The sequence below is a fragment of the Sparus aurata genome, chromosome 11, assembly GCF_900880675.1.
Source record: "Sparus aurata chromosome 11, fSpaAur1.1, whole genome shotgun sequence".
Classification (NCBI taxonomy): domain Eukaryota; kingdom Metazoa; phylum Chordata; class Actinopteri; order Spariformes; family Sparidae; genus Sparus; species Sparus aurata.
Window position 1 is genome coordinate 8099302 of NC_044197.1, and position 6000 is coordinate 8105301.

A 6000-nucleotide genomic window follows, 5' to 3' on the forward strand; every position below is an offset into this window, starting at 1 on the left:
ATCATGTGATGCTTGATGGCTTACCTTGTGATGCCGGAGCTCCATTTTATTACTACATAAAGAAGATAACATCTAGCCTTTCGTTCGGGGAAAAAAAAAAGGTTTTCTCGATTGTATACCAGAACACATTCCCAGGCACACTACCCTCCTGAGCTGAATACCGGCATTGTCACAAACTGGATCCTACATTGACCGACATACAGTCACTTCAGGACACTTCGTCAAGAACATTTAAAAAACAAATTCAGAAACAACAAACCAACATACAGTCTCACAGTTATTTTTACTGTGCACTTTTAGCAGTTAACCGATGTGCTGGGGTGAAACAGAGTGGCACCGGTGACACATATGGGTTACTTTTCGGGTCAACGGCACTTCCCATATTTGCTCAAGCTGCTCAGGAAACTTGCACCCCCTGTGTGCACCCTGACAGACCCGAGGAGGGGTGCTGCTGCCGCCTGCCAGCCAGGGGAGGTGAGATACACAGACCGCAGAGGGAGCGCGGGCAGAGATGGTGAGGTGAGGATGGGTAATGTGTGTGTGTGTGTGTGTGTGTGTGTGGATGGGGGTGGGGTTGTTGAGGGGCAACATTTTATCTAAGGTACACTGCACTTCCTCGTGTGTTGAGAGTGAAACATTCTGTTCCCAGCAGCAGCTCTGGGTATCGAGTCGGTAACAGGCGAGGTTCAGTCCCAGGCAGGCGGCGACTCCGGCAGATGGCTGCCATGACTCTGTTGTAAATATTAAAGCACTGAGCACATTTGCATACAGGGCGTTTTAAAAACTCGGCGAACAACTTTTTTCGTACTTTGACTTACAACACAGATGTTTTATTCAAATGCAGGAAGTCTTTGGAGTTAAAAGTTAAAAAGTTAAAAAAAGTTCCATGCCTCAGGAATCACTTGTTCACTTTCTTGCTGAGAGCTGTACTATCAAACCAATACCACTCTTACTGTCTGTAGGGTGATTTCAAAGCGTGGTAGCATGCTGACTATGAAAACTAAACACAAGGGTTGCAAAATCTGATGTTCACCACTAAATTTAGACAATGCTTTCGCTTTCACTGTTGCCTACTGTATGTGTTGTAGTATGCTTTTACTGTAATTGTCACACCTGTATTTTATTCAGTATAGATTTATTAATAATTATTCATGTTTATTTATATTCTATTTTAGATATTTAACTACAGCACCATTAATGCCTTATAGCGTCTTTTCTTCATATCCTATTTACTCATGTGATTTATTTTCTTTAATGCATACCGAATGATCATCGTTGAAGGCAGCCTGCAATGAACCAGAATTTCATTGTCAATGGCTGCTTTATTGTAATTTTGCACATGACAAATAAAGAGCCTGAAGCTTGAAACTTGACAGTCAGTTGACTTCATCCTCTGGGCACCATGACGGTTTATTCAACACTTCATGGCAAACCATCAAACAACTGTGGAGATTTTTCATTCTGGAGGTGGAGAGGGTCGACAGGCGCAGCCATGCTTGAAGCATAGCTGAACATACAGTATATGAAAAATGGAATATATGAAAACGATTTATTTTTTGTATGAATCTCAAAGGCTGTTTTCAAATGATTAACCAGCCTTGTAAGAAAAAAGTTGTATGACTCTTGCACATTTAAAAGTGAACCATGTCAGTGTGTTACAGATGTCAATATTACAAATCTGACTCGTCAGCGTTGATGCCACATCGTGTGTGTCAGGACACGACAGTCTTCCATAGAAACCTTGCAGCCTTTTTTAAGTGGACCATATTTTCAGGCTGCAAGCCAGTAATGTGAGAAATAAATTGAAGGATGACTTTTAAGCGTTGACATTCAGCTGTGTAATTAATTATTGTGTTGGCTTTTCTGACAGTTCTCACGCCTAAGGCGTGTCACAGTCTTAGCTGACTCAGCATTAAGTCTTTAGGGCGCTTCATACTGTCATCTCATTTAAAGGAATTGCATTTGCATTTAACGATCAATGTAGTTCTGTTGTGCAGCTTTAACATTGTTCTTCTGATGAAAAACAACTCTTCGCTTCATGAACCTCTCTTTTTTTTTGTATTTTACCAACTCCCTCATCTCCATAAAACATACAGCTGTTTAATTAGGGCTGGTTCCTCTTGTGAAACTTTCTGAGCCTTTCTGTGTGCCAGAACATTCCACTGGACGAGAGGATATCGGCTGTCCCATCATCAAATATTCAACTGCTGCTACAAGGCTGACAAAAGCAAGGTATTGAGTTCATTTTAATCTCCGGTAGCCCTTGGATCTGGTGCATCGATCGTGACGTTTCCTCAGAGTTAACGCTCCCAAACATGTCATTCAGTCATTTCAAACTATTGTTCACTGTCTGGTCCCGACTAGAGGGACACTGTGTCTCAGCGTGCTACAATTAAACCCAGTCCATCACAGTACATTGTGCTTTACCACGCATCTAATTGCTCTCTGTATTGGAAAGTTGGACGGCCTTGCTTATTGCATCATCATCATATCATGATGTTTATCTCTAAAGGTCAAATCATCTCCCAGACTACCTCAGCACACAATCCATTTATCACTGAACCCTGGATGCCCTTTATTTGCATACTGAACCTTGTAGGGCTGTATTTGTACTGTGCACAGTCAAAATGCAATGAACTGCACACAATCCTAAAGCTAAACTCTTTCCTGTGGAGATTTAAAACTAAATCAGCAAAGCTATCTTTTTAAACCTCTGTGACACCCTAGCCTGTCCTCTATATGACTGACTTTTATGGGAGACATATTAAGCATTTGACTGCATACTGTACATCTGTATACGCTCCTGGAGTGCCGGAAATGAAGGAACTGAATATTTTTAGGCCTGTACAAAGCAAAGCTAGAATCAGAAACAGCTCTGTTGTTGGCTGCAAGAATCACAATGAAAGTCTTCCTCTGCTTCCATCTGAGGATGCCAAGACTCCAACCCTAACCCTGGATTGGCTTTATTTTTCATGGAAACGTCCCCACAACTGAAAAACTGTTGAACGGTGTGTGTTTTATACTCCTGGGCTGTTACTATCATTTTACAAGCTGAATGATATGTGGATTTTACTATCGACCGAATTGTTGTGGGGCGGTTAAGATGCAAGCTCAAGAAAATGTCGACACCAGCTGTCCATGACCAGCCTTCAAACTCAGAAGATGTACGTTTTTCCATCCTTCAAGTTTATTTTTTAAATTAGACTCTGGCTACTAGCATATTGCTCTGCTGATGTGGCTACCCACCTAGGCAGTGAGGTCAAGGCTAACACTGATTATATTCCTTTTCTAACATGAGTGTTGTGGTCCTTGTGCTGACATTAACAAGGGAAGCTACAAACACCAGCAGATCTGACCGGAGACACGGTGAAGGGCGCCGGCTCAGGCATGTGTGAACTGACCAATCAGAGCAGACTGAGCTTTTTATGAAGGGGGGGCTTAAAGAGGACTGGACTCATAAAATATCAACCTGTTAATGAGCAAAATATGTTTCCTTCAAATGTTTTTTTATTCAATTGAGGATGGGTGTCTCGGGGGTTTTTTAGGACCGTCTGCAAATGTTTTCTTTGTTTTGTCTCGAACGACATCTAGATCTCAGTACCATACCAGAGTAACTAATAGATCCATTCCCATGCGTCCAAGTGTTGTAAAAACATATGTGTAGTGTACACACAGGATATTGCCATATGTTGCAGTGGCTCAGGTGGTGAGAAAAAGTGAAATTTCGAGCAAGCTGTTCCTCGTCGTCCCTTGACCCCCTCACATATGTTGTGAATGAGAGAGGAAACCTGGGAGAACATGCATGACTAAAGGCAGGAAATCAGAATATGAAAGGCTGCAGCTAGATTACACACATGAGCAGCCCCGTGCTTCACGCCCCACTCCTTAACACATCTATGGAATCATTTTGTGAAATGACAGTTTTATTACACTGACTTTTATACTTTTTATACACGTATTCTCAACAAGGCTCTGGCACAGATCTTTAATAGTGGAACATCAGCCTAAAGGGTTGCACTAAATATGTTAATATGAAGAAAACTACCACAGCAACGTGGTGAGATTCAGAATGAACATCTACTGCAATGCTGGCGGCTATGTGCACAAAGGCAGTGTGGTGTTTTGACTCAGTTAATCTTGTCTTGTCTCAGGCCAGGGTGGTACCATGAATCTCTGCATATTTGTCTGACATCTCTCAGCGGATGAGTGAACACCACTGAACCTTAGACAAGACTGAGCTGCCTTTCCCTCCTGGTAAAGAAATCGTCCATCCATGACCTCTCTCCATTAGTGCATATTCATGGTCCACGACAACAGGAGGTGTCTGTTCCTTACTCGGAAGGCGACGCAGTTTCCTGGTCCCGGCTCTTGTAACCTCACCCTTAAACTGCACTTCGCTTCTGACTGGTGTGAATGTGTCACTTGACCTCTGCAGCTCATCCAGAATGCAGCAACCTGGCTGGTCTTTAACAAGTTTTCCCACACCACACCGCCTCTCCACACGCTACACTGGCTTGATCAGATCCGATTCAAGGCACTGGTACTTGCAGACAGTGCTGCAAGCGGCTCGGACCGATCTTACATCCAGAACATGGTCAAACCTCGGGAGCTCGGAGCACGTAGGGAGTGTTGTTGCTGGTGGAGTTTACCTCTGGACGCACAGACTGGCTTGGGGCCAGCTGGTTAGCATGCTGACTTCAAGAGAAATCTCTCTCGCATGATACAAAGACGTCTTCAACATTACGTCAAAACTGTTATTTCTTCACATTCTACTGGTAATTTTGTTTTTTTAATTCTTACACATTGCACCTTTGAGGGGTGTGAGACAACTTAAACATGGAGCATTGTCTTAAGCTTATCATTTAAGACATAAAGTGGAAAGAAAACCTTACAGGCCTGAACACAAGCTATCGTCACAGAGCCTGTACTGTGCTCAACAGGCGCAGAGACCAAAGAGCTAATAGGCTTATAACAATGGGAAAACTTCAGGGATAATACAGACATAATACAGGCAGAGAAATTTCCAAATAGTTGAGAGAAATATCAGAAATATTAACAGGAAATAATCTGATATTGAACACCACACACGTTGCCAAAGCGATGCAGTTTTCTGACTGTAGTGACAAGCTGCTTTAACGTCGTCAAAACAACATAATGTTCGCGTGGGAAATAATAATCTCTACTGACTGCTGCTGTGCGCTGCTGAACAAAAAACAGAGAGGACAAGACAACAGAAATATTAACAGGAAATAATCTGATATTGAACACCACACACGTTGCCAAAGCGGTGCAGTTTTCTGACTGTAGTGACAAGCTGCTTTAACGTCGTCAAAACAACATAATGTTCGCGTGGGAAATAATAATCTCTACTGACTGCTGCTGTGCGCTGCTGAACAAAAAACAGAGAGGACAAAACAACATGCTTTTATGTATCTCTGGAATATTCCACGACAAAAATGGCTGAGTAAACACCTGGTTTGTATCACGGCATGGAGGTAACAACACGGTGCTGCCGGCTTCACAGGTGATACGGAGACCTTCAAGCTGTGTTCTTTGGTAAAACCTCACTTACCGACAGTATCTGGAAGGTGATGTCACATACCAGACACACATGTGGGTAGGTCTGTGAGTGGATCCTGCTTGTTTTTGGTTCAGAAGTGATGACAGTTTCTTTCTGTACTGAAGCCCTTTGAGCTGAAGCAGACGCAGCCATTTCCATAGGTTTAAAAGGAGGCCCGAGGCGACTTTCCTTTGTCCTAGCGCTGTTGGATAAGTGGATGTTAACAGACACTGACAGATTTTAATCACAGGGTCTACATCTAACCCCTCTGTACCTAACCACTAACAATGCAAACAATGAGGTTAGCACTTGTGATAAGTATCAACATTATGAAAACTTTTTAGCAATGCAAATCCTCTTTTTCTAGTAATGTTGGCTCGTTGTGAGTGCTGCAGGAATACAGAGCGTCAGGTGCATTTTTGAGGGTTTTCTTTTTCTCC